The 16,795-nt window shown below is 43.0% G+C and overlaps 1 pseudogene; it reads right to left on the bottom strand.

The window, feature by feature from the left end:
• Positions 1-8,674, bottom strand: part of LOC115331423 — a 37,319-nt pseudogene extending 28,645 nt beyond the window's left edge.
• Positions 8,675-16,795: the final 8,121 nt, after the last annotated feature.

Below are 16,795 nucleotides of genomic sequence, written 5' to 3'. Positions count from 1 at the left end.
GCTGTTTTTCCCTAAAAATGTTTTAAGTGTTTTTTTCTTCTGTTTTTGCTGCTTTATATAACAATGTTTTCCAGCATGTAACCCACTTTTTTGTTTGTTCCTTTATATGTTTCTTCAGCAGTTACACCCACCTTGTGTAATGCCAGCAATGGCCTTCAAGGTTTTAATAAATGATGATAAATGACATTCAAGGAAGCTTTAGTAAAAAAGCGGTAGTTTTTCGACCAAGATTAGGCATCTCGTAATTAAAAGACTAAAGACATAGAATCGTCATCAATTGGAAAGGTTGTTTTAAGACTCTCGGAGTTATTTTAATGCAAACAAGTAGTGCAATACCATATCAACAACCTTACTCTGAAGCTAGCTCGTGTGTGGTGCTTATAAATCGATGTCTTCAAGATTTTCTGTCGTATTTCCAATTACTGATTTACATATAAAGTTTCGGTGACCGCGTTGGTTGAGATCAAAACTTATAAAAAATAATAAACAAAGGGACGGGCAAGGCTAGACATATTTCGACTCAGAGAACAAACATTTATTAGTAGGCTGGTGGCAGATGCCGGGAGCCCAAGCAGAGATGGGAAAGGAGGGAGAGAGGGTGGAGGCTGTATTTTAACTCATTCACCACAAGGTCAACAAAAAAAGGAAGGGCGCAGGGAGGAGGGAATGGCGAAGTCGTCAAACGGGGCGGTGCGGACGGAATGGGGGAAATTCGGTGGTGAGTGCGTGCCCAGATTGTTAAAGACCGACGACCAGTTCGCGCTTTCCACTTTTCTCACGCTTCCTCCTCTCCCCCCTCCTACCCTGTCCACCGTCGCGTGTTTCTTCCTCCCCCAGGGTGAGGAGGATCTTCGGCCTTGCATATTCTCGTGTCTGGTCACCGGCCTTTAAGTGGGCAGTGTCGTGCGGGTTGTCAACACATTCAACTGCGGCCGCAAGCACTCGACGCCTCCTTCTGAGTGGGAAAGCGAGGGGAGCTCATATATTAAGCGGAGATGGTCGTATCGCGAAAGCCTTATGTCTATTAATATCAATTTAGCTTACTGCCACCTTATTAGGGGCACGTCAACATTGTCGAATACTGAATAACAATTTTCCCGCCAGAAAAAGTTCTGAAAATGTGTTTCTGATGTGGCTTATGCCCATACCAGTTTCAGAGCCTTAATATGACTACTGTTTATAAGCTAGGTGACTATCGTTTATTCACTAGTTTTAAGAAGGCAAAATAAAAAGCACATGCTTTTTGCAAACCTTAGCGATGTTGAGAAGTAATTTGCTGTCCTACCCTTTTCGTCAGGCAGAAATGACGATACAAATTTTGGCTTCCAAATGCGTAAAATTACCCTGCCATGTCGGTTAAGAAAATTGTTTTGCAAATATTAGCTAATATTTAGTCTAATAACTGAAGATTCTTGTCTCATTAATTGGGCTTAATATACGGCCCAGTAACTTATGTCAATTGCATTTTGTTTACTTTGTACAGAAACGATTTTCACATATTTCTGACAGTAATTTTTGTGTATCTGTACGTTGAGTGCTGTTCATCGTTGTGTGCAGCACGCGTGCATGCAGAGGACCATTTTAGGGTATGAGGACTGCTGCACAATAAAGATTTTTCCTTGGACCCCACCAAACTTTATGTAGATAAAGTAAATAATTTTACTGTTAGGAACATCATATTATATAGGTTATATGTGGCAAAAAGCTCATAATTAGTAACAAAAGATAAGAGAGGTATTTCAAGGATGTGACGGCAACGGCATTATTGCGCAGTTACTCCGGCATTGGTTGTATGCAAATTCATAAAAGCGTAACGTTTTAGAGCGCAGCTCTTAGGCGCCCGTTTCCGGCTTGAGCGGTGACGCCGTCGCCATCGGCGTAACTGCGCGTCAGATTCTGGCACATTTTCCATAATGACATCACACGTGACGTCAGGTGTGACTTCACAAGGGTTACCCTCATGAGGGTCACGTGGGTTACCCTCAAAAGGTAGCTGAGAGGGTAACCGCCGTGAGGTCACACATGACATAACGTGTGACGTCATTATAGAAAACACGTGACGTATGACGTCACGTGACGTCATACGCATTTAATAATGCGTCTTCCCCCTAAATTTAGTGGCGAAAATTTTCCTCCAAATTTGGCGAAAAACCTTCCCGCTAAATTTACCCTCGTGACGTCACATGTGACGACACGTGTGACGTCGCACGTTATGTCACGTGTGACGTAACAAGGGTAAAATTTTCACGGTAAATATTGCGGAAACATTTCCCCGCTAAATTTAGCAGGGAAGGAAGAGGGGAATACCCTTTCCTCCGTACCCTCCCCTCCTCTTCCTTACGATTTGCGCTCTAATTTGGCGTTACAGAAAATTGGAAACGTTCTTAATTTGTTTTTCTTTTATGTTTTCTTTACTAATATAAAACTCGTAAGAGCTGCTTCACCTAATTTAATGCCGCTCTTTACTAGTTCTGATATTTGAACCTGTTGTAGTGTCACCACTCTTTAACTTGAAATACGAGCAGCAGATATGTCCATTTCGTCAGCTCAGTCGCAAACACTGCAGAATTCACAAGTGAACACACCTAACTCCCTTTGGCAGATGAAGGATTATCTATAGCCATATATATCTCCAAATAATATATCAGAAAGCAATGTTGTTTTTTTGCCTATACGATCAGGGTGGACGCAGAATAATAATATATCAACAACAAACATACCTGTCTGCGAATTGTCTGATTGCCATTTCTTTCGGTGAAGACAAAATTTTCTCCCATCGAAGAAATTTTCTCGAATCGCAGTGTTAGTCCATTTTTAATATGCAATAACTTTTTTCCATGTGTTCCTCTTTCCTCAAATAGGCGTGGAAAGGCAATGTATTCCTTGGGAGGTCCTGTTTATCATGGGAACGAATAAAGCATACACCAAAATTTTAACCCAATGTACTTTGCGAGATGCAAAATTCATTCACACATCGGAAAGTTGGGATGATAAAAACAAAACAGCGCAAAGACAAGGACGAAGTAGAAGAAACCACGGGACACAGCGCTGACTTTCAACTGAAGATTTATTCGTGTAGGCGTCTGTTGTAAATAGCCAACATGCCACCCAATAAAATCAAAGAAAAACACAAAAGATATATAACATGTCACGTTTTCGATACAACCCTGTCACTGCTTTGCCCTCATCGTTCTAAGAACTGCCGCTCATTATCCGAAAGTACGAGTGACGGGGCACTAACACAATCAGGACCCAGTCGCGCAATATCACGTGCAACTATTGTTTCTCACGCCACTCTGTCTTTACTTAAAAAAAAAAAACACTTTGCATCCCTCTAAGGCAGGAATGCACCCGCAATCTCTGCAGTGCACGCCCAAGTTCCCTGACACGACTTTAAAAACGTTGTATCGATGTTCTCTGAGTCGATCGTTCAAGCATCTTCCCGTTTGTCCTATATAACGACGGCCGCAAGATAAAGGAATAGAATAGACCACTTCTTGGACACAACAAACGAACTGATTTTGGTGTTTCTTAGTGCACACGATCTTGTTGTTAACATCTGAATTTACTTTTCTGCAAAACCCTGCCGTGACTAAGACCACACTAAAGAAAAGGCGTAGTAATTCCACCCTGAAGGATAGGCAAGTGAAAAAAACGTCACCGTTGTACCGTATCTTCATGGTATCTCACATAACCTGAAGAAAGTGGGAAGTAGAGTAGCTGATGAGGTTGTGTTTTCGGCACCTAATAAGTTGCCAGGGCTTTGCAGAAAAGTAAATTCAGATATTAACAACAAGATCATGTGCAGAACAGAGGCGTGGAGCTAAACGTTTAACCTAGGGTGCCTACATGTTTCCGCCCCGCTTTAGGGTGGCACCAACGTCTTGTCACCCTTTCCGAGATCCTCACCCACCGCCATTTTTTCCAACTTCTTATTTCGCTAAACGTAAACAACGTTGAGTTTCTGTAGTCTCGAAACACCAGCAACATTGTGAGGCCACTTCCGTTTCCGTTCATAAGAAAAGTCGGATGCTCAGCGGAATGGCGGTCGTGGTGGCTGTCGCTGTCTTTATTCGGGTGTTTCATATTTTGATGTTGTGAGCAGGACGTGTACGTCGCGTTTAACGGAACGCGAGTTCCCGCGACATAATGGAACGCAACAGACCGGCATTGAAAGCCGAGACCTCGCCGTCGGAACGAGAGCGGTGAGCGCTCACTAGCCCTAACGAGGATTAGCGGCGTAGTGCGACCGCACGACCGGCGAGTGTGACAAAATTGTCGACGAAAACAGCGGAGGTTTCCATGGTAACGAGGTAGGCAACACTGGTTCGTCGGCAACATGTATCACAAACGTTGTCGCCACGCTAAACAGCGTAGGGACGGAAACGTGAAGGCACCCTAGTTTAGCCTCTCTCCATGAAACGTGTCGCACAAATTTGTCCAAACATTTTGTCATCCGACTCTCTCTGACGCGCTCATGGGATCACTTCTTCGTTTGCCAAGTTCTGGAGATGGGCAGGGGGTCCATGTAGGTTCGGTTTCCGATATGCGCTCTTCATTGTTCTGGAGCTTTTGTGCGTTGGAGTCGCAGTCGTGATTTTTTGTTGTAAATGGCACGAATACGTTCATGCCAAGCTTTTGATAATGGACGTTTTCTTCATCGGAGTTTATGGAATTGCTGTGATGTGGTTGTTGGACGCGCTTCGGTAAGAAACTGCTCTTCGGCGAAAGCGAGACTTTCGTTACTGGTGTATTCGCACGACGGAGCTTCTTCCCGAGGAGAAGAATAAACGTTATCGAGTTTTGAGGTCACGTGCTCCGCGTCACGGATGTTCGCTGATCCCCCGAGCTCCCGGCGTGCTCGCGGGGACCCGAGGAGAATCTGTGACAGGTCTACAGAATATCCGCCTATCCGTCGGTATCCGTCGGAGCGGTCGGGCCCCCTCTTTTGTCCCCATGCTTTTGGGGAGGGATAATGATGAATTGCTTTAAAGTGATACTTCAACGAAATTTGAAATATTCCCGTTGTGTTCAAAAATAGGTAATATGATCCACAATATCCGTAAATGACCATCGCACGTTTGTATTTTGAGCCTGGCGGCTGTATCTTTCGTTATAAACGGCCCACTCTGGCAAGCGCTCGGAGAAGGCTCAGCGGAGACCACGTGACATCCAACGCAATTGTGACGTAGGTCGTCTCGAGACGAGCAAAGCTACGGTGAGGCTGACGTCAAGAAGTGGCCTAGTCGTTCCAGCCTCCAAAGCGGCTGCTTTTGTACGAATTTGAAGTGACGGGTTAATCTTCTGTGATCTTGTAGGGGGACAATAGCGACTTCTGCGACACACAAAAGGCATTCTCGGGAAGAGGGGAGTTCCTCCTCCCCCTCTTCTCTCGTCGTGGCCGGAGGCGAGACACTCACCGTAACTAGCTGTCAAGGTTCCTAGACGGGCATTAGAAACGACGCGTGAGCGACATCCACCAGGTGCTCTTTGCTGATCGTTTAATTCGTTTTAAAATTAATTTTCGAGACTTTTTTTAACAAGATATTGGTATGTTCGATGTGATACTGCTCCATTGAACACATATAGGCCAAAAAATGAGTGCCGAAATTTCGTTGTAGTATTCCTTTAAAGTGTGGGGTGCCTTTTCTTTATTATTTTTCGCCTGCCTTTTGTTCAATGAGCCCGTAAAAGTCGCCAACAGGTTTCCGAAAAGAAAGGCTCTGGCGACTCAACTACACGCGACTCCGTCGTGCGAATGCTCGCTTGGATTTTCTGCACTCCCTCCTCCTTCTCGCGCCGTTTCCTTCTCTCAGCTCTATGACGTACTCGGTTTTCTCCGGGGATAAGATCTCTCGTGCAAAAACACCATAAATGTGGGCGACTACCCTCTTTCTCGACTTCGTGCTTGTGTTGCTCTGAGCTGACCGAGTCGGATTATGCCTCTATAACGGATTGCATGGTGTCGCTCTTTTATTAGTAAGTACAATGTAAGCATTCTTCTGATAGTAGTGGTGCTGAAAACAGTGTCAATTTATATAATATAAATGTTTATATATATATATATATATATATATATATATATATATATATATATATTACAAATATTTATATATTTTGTAGCTGTGTCGAGAATAAGCGGCGTGTAATAGTAGGGTATTAACGAAATCTTAGGAGCGATCGGAAACAATTTTGTTTTTCCGTGTATGCGTTTGGTATACAACAATTGAAATGCAACGGCCTATACAGGGCGTTTTTTGTTTAGCTGCACCAAATTAAAAAAAATATAGAACGTGAGATAGAGTAATTTGAGCCCTGGAGAAGTGTTAATGGCCATGACAGCCTCTAAAAAAATTAGTTTAGGTAATTAGTTTGCTAATTAGGTAAAAATTGTTTAACTAACTTTATAATTTTTACTTAAGATCACATAATGTATTTAGAGGATTGAAGATCGACCACAATGTGGTCTAGCCGTGTAGTCAAATTTGGATGAAAAAATTCCTGGTAGCGCTACGGGGTCGAGAAATGTCACTTTGGTAAATGGCGTCAAACCGAAACTAAACAGGAAAGAGCGCCGGTTAAGTTATCGCTCCGCCCTTCCGGGCATGCGATTCGTCATTATCGAGGCCGGCTCCACTTGCTTAGGCAAAGCTGGCTGCGATAACGACGATCCACAAAGGCCAGAAGGACAGAGCGATGACTTTATTGGCGCTCTTTGTCGTTTAGTTTCGCTTTGACACCGTGCACCAAAGCGACATTTCTTGACCCCGTAGCAGCTACAACAAAGTTTTTAATCAAAGTTTGATGGCAGGGCTACACCATATTGAGGTCAAGCTCCTTTTTTAAAACAAGTGAAAAATTAAAAAATTAAAACAGCGTAGGTTTTAATTACTCTAACTAATTACCTAATTTCACCTGTTTTCTAGAGGCCACCGTGGCCATTAACATTGAACCAGGCTCAAATTACTCCATCTTACGTTCTCTTTCTTTTTGAATTTTGCGCAGTTAAAAAAAAAAAAAAAAACGAAAACACTATATATAAATCGGAGATGCACGACGTCCGGCCGATACGGAGCAGACGCATCGTAGAGTATCGCCCGATGTTGCGCTAATACTTCGCCGCTGGCGAAACGACGGCACGTCAAAACCTGTTGGATAACGAGCGGTGGTTCAAAATTGAACATTCTGCAAATATCGGAAACAATTTTTGTCTCGAACTGGCACGACACTACCAAGTACCGCCGTGCAGCTTGGGAACGGAGAGGATGACATCTGCCCATCGTGTTCCGTACGCTTATTTAATCTAAGTTTGTTCTGGAGGGCGGGAAAGGACACTTTTTCAGTACAGCAGAGAAATGCGAAACCTCGGCGGGCCTCGTCCTTTTTGTTTGCAGATATTTGGAACTACAACTGCTCGCCAAACGAAAGCCAAAGTTTGCCATGCCCGAATTTCCAAATTAGGATTCACTTTGACAGTTACGGCTTAAGTACGGCAACTACTTTGGCACTCCTGTGGCGGACCAGAAAAAAGCCAAACTTTGGCATGCCCTAGGATCGCTGAACAAGGGCTATAGTTAGGCAACGAACTTAGGCATTGACAAGCGCCATGGAGTAAATTCTAACTGGCCTCAAACTTGGCCGTTACGCTTGCAACACTTTTGCCCAAGTTGAGCATCTCTCTTGCGTGCTACCTGGGTATGTTCAAGTTTTATTATGTGCATTGAGTCGAAACAACCTTTCAGGGGGCGTCGGTGAACAGTACAAGGGTGGTATCACAGTATTTCCCGGAGAACAATTTGAACGCTCGGGTAAAATCCTCCAGGGCCAATCTCGCTTAAAGTATCTTCCTCTGGGTAGTTTACACTTAGTGAAAGTCCTCAACTGGGGCCTAAGCGGCACATAATATGATACAGCATCCAACTTGACAAAAGTCTGCCGTGGTTTGCACGCCACAGGAACGTCTAACTAGGCACAATATTTCCAATCATAGAGGGCTATCTCGGGTCAACTGCTGTTTTTCGCCGAGGCATCAGTTAGTGCCCGAGTACTTTTTCCGCCGTTTGGAGGACTTTTTGCTGGCTCGCCAAATAATGGTCTGTTTTAAGTTTGTAGATCAAAAACGCCAGATGACACCCAAACAAGTAGAGGGAAGGAAACAGTGGAACATATCGGGCAGCCTAACAACCAGAAATGAAGAATAACTGACAATTATTTTATGATTCTAACCCACATATAATATATGAGAGCCCAACTGCCCGCAATGGATCCGAACATTGGCGCTTGTTTCACGAAATAGGGCCAAGATACCCGGACTCTTGCAAAATAAGTTTGAGTCCGGATCTACCTTGGCTTCTGCCAACAGTGCTACCTATGTGGTTTATGAGCTCATGAAACAGCTTGTATCAAGCATAAATCCTCATTAAAATGCTGTCATTCTCAAAATCCGTTTTGTCTCGTCATGACAAATTGATTTCGAAATAAACAAATCTAAAGATTTCATCAGCGAATATAAGATAGTCTGAGAAATTCATAAGCGGATACATGCTAATACGTATAACATCAGATGAACACCCACTTGCAAATATAGTGGTTGGACACAAAAATATTACTAACCATTTAAAGTGGCTTCTTGGATTAATGTAGACACGACACTTAAAATAACATACCACAACATTTTCTCCGCGTGGTGATGTAAGCTGCCTTAACTCCAAGTTTTATATATATTCCTTGCTGATTTGCACAATGAATATTGGCATTTTGTTGTTTTGAAAAAAAGTGCATACATGACGTAGATCAGGCTTGAATACAAAGGATTTGTTTGGTCAAGAACTCTGCTCCTTGTGACGTTTGAACTTTACGTCTTTGATGACATTTGGACATGCCCTCGAAATGGCGACTGCGTTGGTGGTCTATCGCCTTGTAACTGAAGTTCAATCATAAGATATCATAAAATTTAGACAATTGAGAAAGTGTTGGCCGTAGCTTGCATAGAAAAAAAAGAGCCTGCTTGATTTATAACGAAGCAATGGCACATTAGTAAGACGCGCTAAACTCTACGCTGGTTTAGAATAACACAGAAATACTTTTTCATTTTTACTAATTATGGGGAATGAAAAAAATTTGAAACTAAAGATTCACAAGTTTTCCGACACATAGGCAATTGGTTGAGCTAACAGTTCGCACAATTATTGGCCACAAAAATTGAGTGCACACAAATAACTGACATAAAACAGAAATAACAATTCGCCAACATGGCTCAATTGTGTACGTTAAAATTGTTGCGCAAAACCATGCAAGGCTAATGTTTTCAAAAATATTACATAGACCTTTGTTACTGATTTTGAGGTAATATAAAAATCAAGAAACTGAATGTCCAAGCATTTGCTGCCCATAGTCAGATCTGCATGTGCGAATGGTTCAATATAAATTGCGGAGTGCAAGGTAACGGGGATTATTTTTTATTCAATAGCTGCTAATCTGGTTAAAATAAAAAATTTTTTGCTATTTCATTTATTAGGGCAATTTCAATATTTATAGAGGGTATGCATATATAAAACAATTCGAGACAGGTACAAATCGCACAATAAGCCTTATTTAACTGGAAACTACGTAGTTAGAACTCGTTCTAAAAATGCACTGCAAGGCAGTAAGACGTACACATTGATGAAAGCTTGTTTTCTTCGGTCTAAAAAATGCAAATACGGAGGCGTTTGCCGTCAAGAGTATCTTGTCGCCAAACTTCGAGACGACAACATGGTGATAAAACTAGACCCTGAAACCATTGACAGGGCAGACCGCTTTGGTGCATCTAATCGTAGTAATATAAGACCCATTGTAGTCACGTTTTTATTTTTTATGCACAAGGCGTCTCTGATATCATTCAGTTACAAGCATAAAAATAGTGCTTCCGATGTAGAAATAAATTTTCCAAGACAATTAAGTTGGTAAAAAGCTAGTAGAACTTCCAAAAGCACAAAACTATCGATTTAGGTTGCGAGCTGTTTGACAAGGTGTTAACAATAAATGCTTCATTTCTTATTATGAAACTAAAACCGTTTTATAATTGACTAAATACACTCCGGAAAATTACTGAAATTTCATTGCCGTCAGTGGTGGCACCCAAGCAATATTAAGCTATGTCCAAAAACCGATTCCGTACATTGTGGAACTTGCTCTTGTAATGCCGGTACTCCTGGTTAAGAAAAGGAAATAAAACAAAAATTACTAGGATAAGCTCGGTCGTTGGATAAGTCATGTTATCAACTGCCGTAGTATCAAAAATAAGGTGGATTATTTCAAAGGCCTACTGCTAAGAGTTCAACATGCAATTATACTAAGTACAAAGTCATGGCTGGACGCTTCTATTTGTTAAACTAAAATAATAACTTGAACCTTTCTTTGGTTACGTGAATCCCAGATAAAAGCATGGCCGCGAGGCTCGGCTCTGATTCTTTGATCGGTGGGAGAGGAGGAGTGAGGTGCTGGATGCTGAATGATTGGCGGAGAAGTCATATGTCCAGAGGTGTAGGCGAGTAGGCGCTCGACCACCTAAAAGTCCTGAGGGAGAGGAGCTTGCTAGTTTGGAAGGCTCTGCAAGTGCGCGAGTTTTATCACCCTAATTAGCGGTATTATCGCTTCATTCCAGGAGCAACTATCAAGAGTACACATTTTGATAGTTTTTTTGTAAACCCAACAAGATTAATCGCTTGTTCCCCCTCTCTTAATAAATCGCCAACTTTGTTCGGGTGAGAAGATTACGTATCTCAATTTTACATTGCATCTTTATTTCGAAAACCTTGTTTCACAGGCTGTCACCCATGCGTACACAGGTGATAAAACATATTACGTCGTCCGCACAAACACCTCATAATTGAATCGCTTTGTTATGACTAGAATGGGAAGTTCATGAATTAACTGGGCCAGATATCAGTTCTCCGGTTATAGCGAATTATTTTTCGGAAGAGACGGCGAACTATATTACGTGCTCTGAACAAATTGTTAAGAGATCAAGGGTTTCAACAAGAAAGGAAAGTTGCAAATGTGATGCCAATACATAATTCGGGAGGTAGAAAATGTGTAAAATATACGCCCCTTTCTCTAATATGTATAAGATGCTGACTCATCGGACATGCTATTTATAGTAGCCACATTGCTCACCGCCTGAACTCCTAAAGGATTATTACACGAGATACGCACAGATTTCGCTCTGGAGAATTCCGGAGCATTCTGGAGTAGTACGGTTGTGGTCGACGTTTTTCCCTTCCTTGCTGAAGCCAGTGATATTGGTAACGATGTGGACTGTTTGTTCTAAAGTATGAAATGCTTTTATCTCAACCACCAACATTAAACTATTTTTAGGGCCGCACGACTATTAATTTTCACTAAGTTTTGCGGAGAAATTGACATCATCTGACCTAATGTGTTGTGATATATAGACAAATTGGACAAATTTATGTCCAGGGCCCTGTTCCCAAATTGAGTTTCCACGCCAAATTTTGCGGGCACGTTGTCTTGTCACTTGAATACCATTTCAGCGTTTCCCGCTGAATTTAGTGAGAACTTTAGCATCACGTAACTTAAACCCCGCTCCAGTTTCCCCGCTAGATTATCCACATAAAATGGACATCAAGTGATATGATATTCCGTTAATTTTGCGATAAGTCAGTTTCTTCGTTAAATTTAGTGGAGAAATATATTTCAGGTGAAATCAGTTATCGATCCCCATCCTCCTATTTCCCATTCCTCCATTTCCTTTTTTCTCCCTTTCTGCTCTCTATCTCTCCCCTTTTCTCTCCTCTCTTCCCATCTCTACCCCGTTCTCCTACGGTGTTATCCCTACCCTTTCAACCTTCCCAGCCCCTCCCCTTCCTTTCCTTTGTCACTGGACACCAATTCAGTTTCTCTATTCCTCGCTCCTCCCTTCCCTTTTCCTCCTACCAACCTCTTTCCTCGCCGTCATACATTGAGGTCTATCTCTCACCAGTTGCCTCTCTTTCCCTCCTCCTTCCCCAATTCAGTTTCTCCAAAACTGCTGAAATATGTTGTCTACTCTTTCTGAAAAATTTCTGAAAAACAAACAACAACTTAAACAATCGTAACTAGAAGCAACATTTCAGGCTTTATTAGACTTTGATGAATGTTGAATCAAGAATTTTAGATTCCAGGAAAGCATTGGATAATATAAACCATGAATTTCTATTTCATAAACTTGGCTCACTTCGTTGGATAACATTCTGCAGGGTTTGTGGGGGGACTATCTAAGCAGATGGATTGAGTGTGTCGTACTTAATAAAGAAATGTCTAAAACATTCAGGGCTACTTTCTGCGTTCCCTTGATTCTTTAATGGGGCCTTTGCTTTTTCTGGCATATATAAATGCTACGATACATTCGGTACCATCAAGCAATCCCTATTTGCCGATGTGTACATTGTTTATAGATTAGTTCATGATTCCAACAACAATAATATTTTACAGAGTTATCTCGACAAAAAACTTCATTGGTGTGAGAATTCGGGGGTAATCTTAAATTATAAACATTGTAGCTGCATGAAATTTATTTAAACAACATGTCATTATCCTCGTGTGCACCTGCTGAATAATGAACCCGTTAAGATTATATCCACTGTACATATTTCAATATAATGCTAACTAGAGATTTAACGTACAAAAATCACGTGGAAATGATAGCTATGAACAAAATAGACGTGCCTAATTTTATACGAACACTATTTTAACATTCTTCGATCAAAATTAAAGCAACTTTTTGTACTAAATTTATGCGGCCAAGCATTGAAAATGTTAAAAACTTTCGAACCTCCATCAAAAACAATTAATTTTCGAAACTTGACGGAATTATAGATGCACAGGCGACATTTGAAATAACTATTAAGTAGACATTAGTTTGCAGCAAGCATCACCACTATCAAGGAGCGCTTGCGTTGGTACTCGCTTAGTGAATGAAGTAAATGTTTTAGTTAAAACATCGTAGGTAACATTTATGACAATATAATGATGATAAATGAAGGCTGGTTTTTACGGAAACCGTTTTATATTTTAAGGAAAGCGGACCACCAGTACTAAATTCAATCTTGATTTTGTCCCAGTGATACGTTTGCTTTTTTTATTTTTTTCTGGAAAACATTGAAGAGCGGAATAGGCTGCCTAGCTCTCATTTTTTGACAAATTTTCAAAATAGATTTTAAATTTTTCTTCGGGTTGTGTCTGATAGAAGGCGCTTGTATTTATCTAGCTGCTTTCGATAATGGCTCTTATTATCCAGTTCTACTGCTGGGTATTTATTAAATCAGTGAAGTCCTTCATGTACTTTTGTTTTATATATATATATATATATATATATACATTCTTCCTGACTCCGGCCGGACTCCGGCCGAAACGTCAAAGAATAAATCGTCCGTTGTTACTGTTTTCAACAAGGTTTTTTTTTTTTTTTTTTTTTTTTTGTATTCCCAGTAATATACCCTCGCTTTCAGCCTCCCGCCACCTTGCCCGTTTTATATGTATATATAGTTTTCCTACTGTTTTGCAAACCCCAAACCCTGATAATATACCTCACACTGATGCAGTGTTTTTATCAATAAAAAATTGATTGCTTGGAATGCCGACGTCTTCGTTGAAATCGCTTCAGTAAAGGTCACTTTCTGGAAAGATTCTTGAAATGCTAAAATGCCGCTGATTTTATTTTTTTACGCTTACTTTTACTTTTACTGTGCAAAAAAACTCATCAAAACTGAAAAAAATCTTATGGTTTGGCTATTTACGCAAAAATAAAAAGAAAAATAGGTGGCTGATTTATCTGAAATTCGGCAGAGTACATCGGCCTAAGTTTTCATCTTTACTAAAAATAATTGTAAGTTTCGGGGACCTCCTGAAATGTAGGAAACTGCAAGCGGAAAATTCTGTTTTTAAGATATGAATAATTGAAACAGGAGTGGGAGATTGTCTGATACTCTGCCGCTCGGGCGTTGTAGCTGTGACCTTCTCTTTCCTTTCGCGCTATGCGCGAAAGGAAAGAGAAGGTCACAGCTACAACGCCCGAGCGTTATGCGCTCGGGTTTTTCAACACTCTTGAAAGTAAAGTTGCTGCGCGTTAATGACTCCATCCGCATGCTTGACCATTCAGCTACTAACAAAAAAAAAAAAGAAAAAAGAAACATTTCAAGGAACTCTAGGAATAAAACGTAAACATGTTTATGTAACATTTAGAATGTTTCAAAGTATTTGTTATGAAATGTCAAACCCTCTCTCTTCAACGTAGAGTTGCAAATGTCCGGAAGTTTTTGCGTCATGCCTGTATAATACACGGATATTTTCGAAAATCGCGAACTGAGCTCTTTGTAATATTTTAAATCTGGGGATTTACGCAAAAAAATAAAGTTTGTAACGTGCAATTCAACAAGCCACCTCTTTGAACGTCTTAAAAATATGTAATAATTTTATAAACGTCCTCAATATTTACTGGATACATTTTATATACGGCGAGATAGTAGAACGATATCTCAGTAAATGGGAACGTTAAATGTTATAATGTCTTTCCCATCTTCTTAATTTAAGGTAAAGAATGTGTAGCATTGGTGCAACGCTTACACTTTCTTTGTTATAGTTCCAAGCACAAATAGCTAAAATTGTTGCCAGCAAACAACAAGGTGTGCAGTGCAGAGCCCAAGCCCCTTTATCTTCGGAAAAGTGTCGCCATTCATTGTTGTGGAAATGCTCGCCACACGTGTGGCGCGCAACTTTAGGGAAAAACATGACGTCTGAAATCCAACTCACTGCTGCACTGCGCCGCCATGATCTTCCCAAGGACTGCACGTTGCACGTGCCCCGTGCATCCACGCACCCTGAGCTAATTTTGAAACTTGAAGGGGCTTTACCAGGAGTGCAGTGCACTTGAATACTTGGGTAGTGTTGGGACCGGAGGGGCTCGCCTGAAGCCTGTGGTATTGATCGCGACAGGTGTCTACACCGGCGCGTTATCCAGAAGGTGTGCGCTTGCGCGGCTGCACGCGCGAAAATATGAATTTTTGGTGCCGCTTTGGTGGAGTGCACATGGGAATTCCGATACAGCTACGACCTGCCAGCGGTAGTACCGCGGCATCAATTACGCTGCGGCACGATCGTTAGCAACATGATGCTTCAATGTATTGGACGGTATAAGCTACATTACCCTTCTTTTACATAAAAAAACAATTGCGACTTTAAAGACGCGGATTGCAAGTTGTTTCAGGGTAGAATTAGCTGCGACTTTCGGTTTGTCGGATGGTTAGCATTTTAAATGAATTACCCGTTGCCATAGTCGCAATGGCCGAACATTAGATATTTGAAAGGAATATTGTGGCGAATATTGTAGAAAGTTCTCGTTCATTCTTGCTGCGGACATAACTATCGTTCATCCTTGTTTTTGTTGTTCTAGAAAGTGCTTGTTCAGTCTCGCCCTAGCGCTCGATTCTGCTGACACGCCGACTTCGACGCCCGCGACGCTCTGCTTTCTTCTGTCTCCTTCTTTATTTTTGGCACAAGTTCGCCACATTAAACGTTTATTTATTCCTGTCGCACCCAAAACTCCGACGCCGTTCCACGGAGACGCACACGAGGACATCGAGGACTGGCTGCAACACTATGAACGGGTGGCCCGCCATAACGGGTGGTCAGCCGAGCACTGTTTGCAGAACCTTTACTTTTCGATGGAAGGAACTGCGAGGCACTGGTTGGAAAACCACGAGGCTTCTTTGACGTCGTGGGAGGTGTGCAAGCAAGAATTAAAGAAGACGTTTGCCTGCCAACACCGACGTGAGAGGGCCGAAGATCTCCTGCGAACAAGGACCCAAGACCTACATGAGAGCGTCACCAGCTTCGTTGAGGATGTTCTCCGCCTGAGCGCCCGCGCCGATCCTCAGGCTACCGAGGAGAAGAAGCTGCACCACTTGATGAGGGGTGTGAAAAGTGAGATATTGGGCGGCCTCATTCGCAATCCCCCGACAACCGTCGACGGGTTCGTCACGGAGGCGACGAATATGGAACGGGCCCTACAAGCACGCGCCAGACACTACCAGCGACACCCCGGCGTAACCACTCTGGCGACATCCGGATCCGACCTTGGCACCACCCTCCCCGGAATCCGTGAAATTATCCGTGAAGTCGTCCAGGAGGAACTCAAGAAGCTCCTGCCCGCTGCAGTACGCCCGGCCTCACTCTCCATCGCCGAGGTTGTGCGGGAAGAAGTCCAGAGAACCTTCCAGAAAGAGGCTCCTGTCGTCGTGGCAGCCCCCGAGGAGCCCACGTTGACTTACGCCGCAGTGGCTCGACGGCCACCGCCTCCTCCTCGTCACACCTATGTCGCGCCGCCCCGACGTCAGACTCCTGCGCCGCAGCACGACCGACACCACGACGACCAGGTCCAGTACGCCTGCCCGGAGCCTCGCGCACCCCGCAAGACCGACGTGTGGCGAACGTCCGACCGCCGCCCTCTGTGCTTCCATTGCGGGGAAGCGGACCACACCTACCGCCGATGCCCATACCGACGACTCGGGCTTCGCGGGTTCCACCCGAACGACCCGCGACCCCGTTATGGTGAACGCCCTCGGGAGATCGACGAGTACCTGCGACGACCTCAGTCCCCCGAGCCTACGTCCCGCCGAGAGTTCCGGTCGCCGTCGCCACGACGTCCAGCTTCGCCGATGCACCGACCCCGACGTGAAAGTCTGTCGCCCCTCGCTCCTCGCCGGGGAAACTAGGCGGGGCAACCCCTGGAGGTGGAGTTGCCGAAGACGACCGACGC

This window comes from Ixodes scapularis, unplaced genomic scaffold (genome assembly GCF_016920785.2).
Source record: "Ixodes scapularis isolate PalLabHiFi unplaced genomic scaffold, ASM1692078v2 PGA_scaffold4__175_contigs__length_147842914, whole genome shotgun sequence".
Taxonomy (NCBI): Eukaryota; Metazoa; Arthropoda; class Arachnida; order Ixodida; family Ixodidae; genus Ixodes; species Ixodes scapularis.
This window is presented reverse-complemented; position numbering and strand designations above follow the sequence as displayed.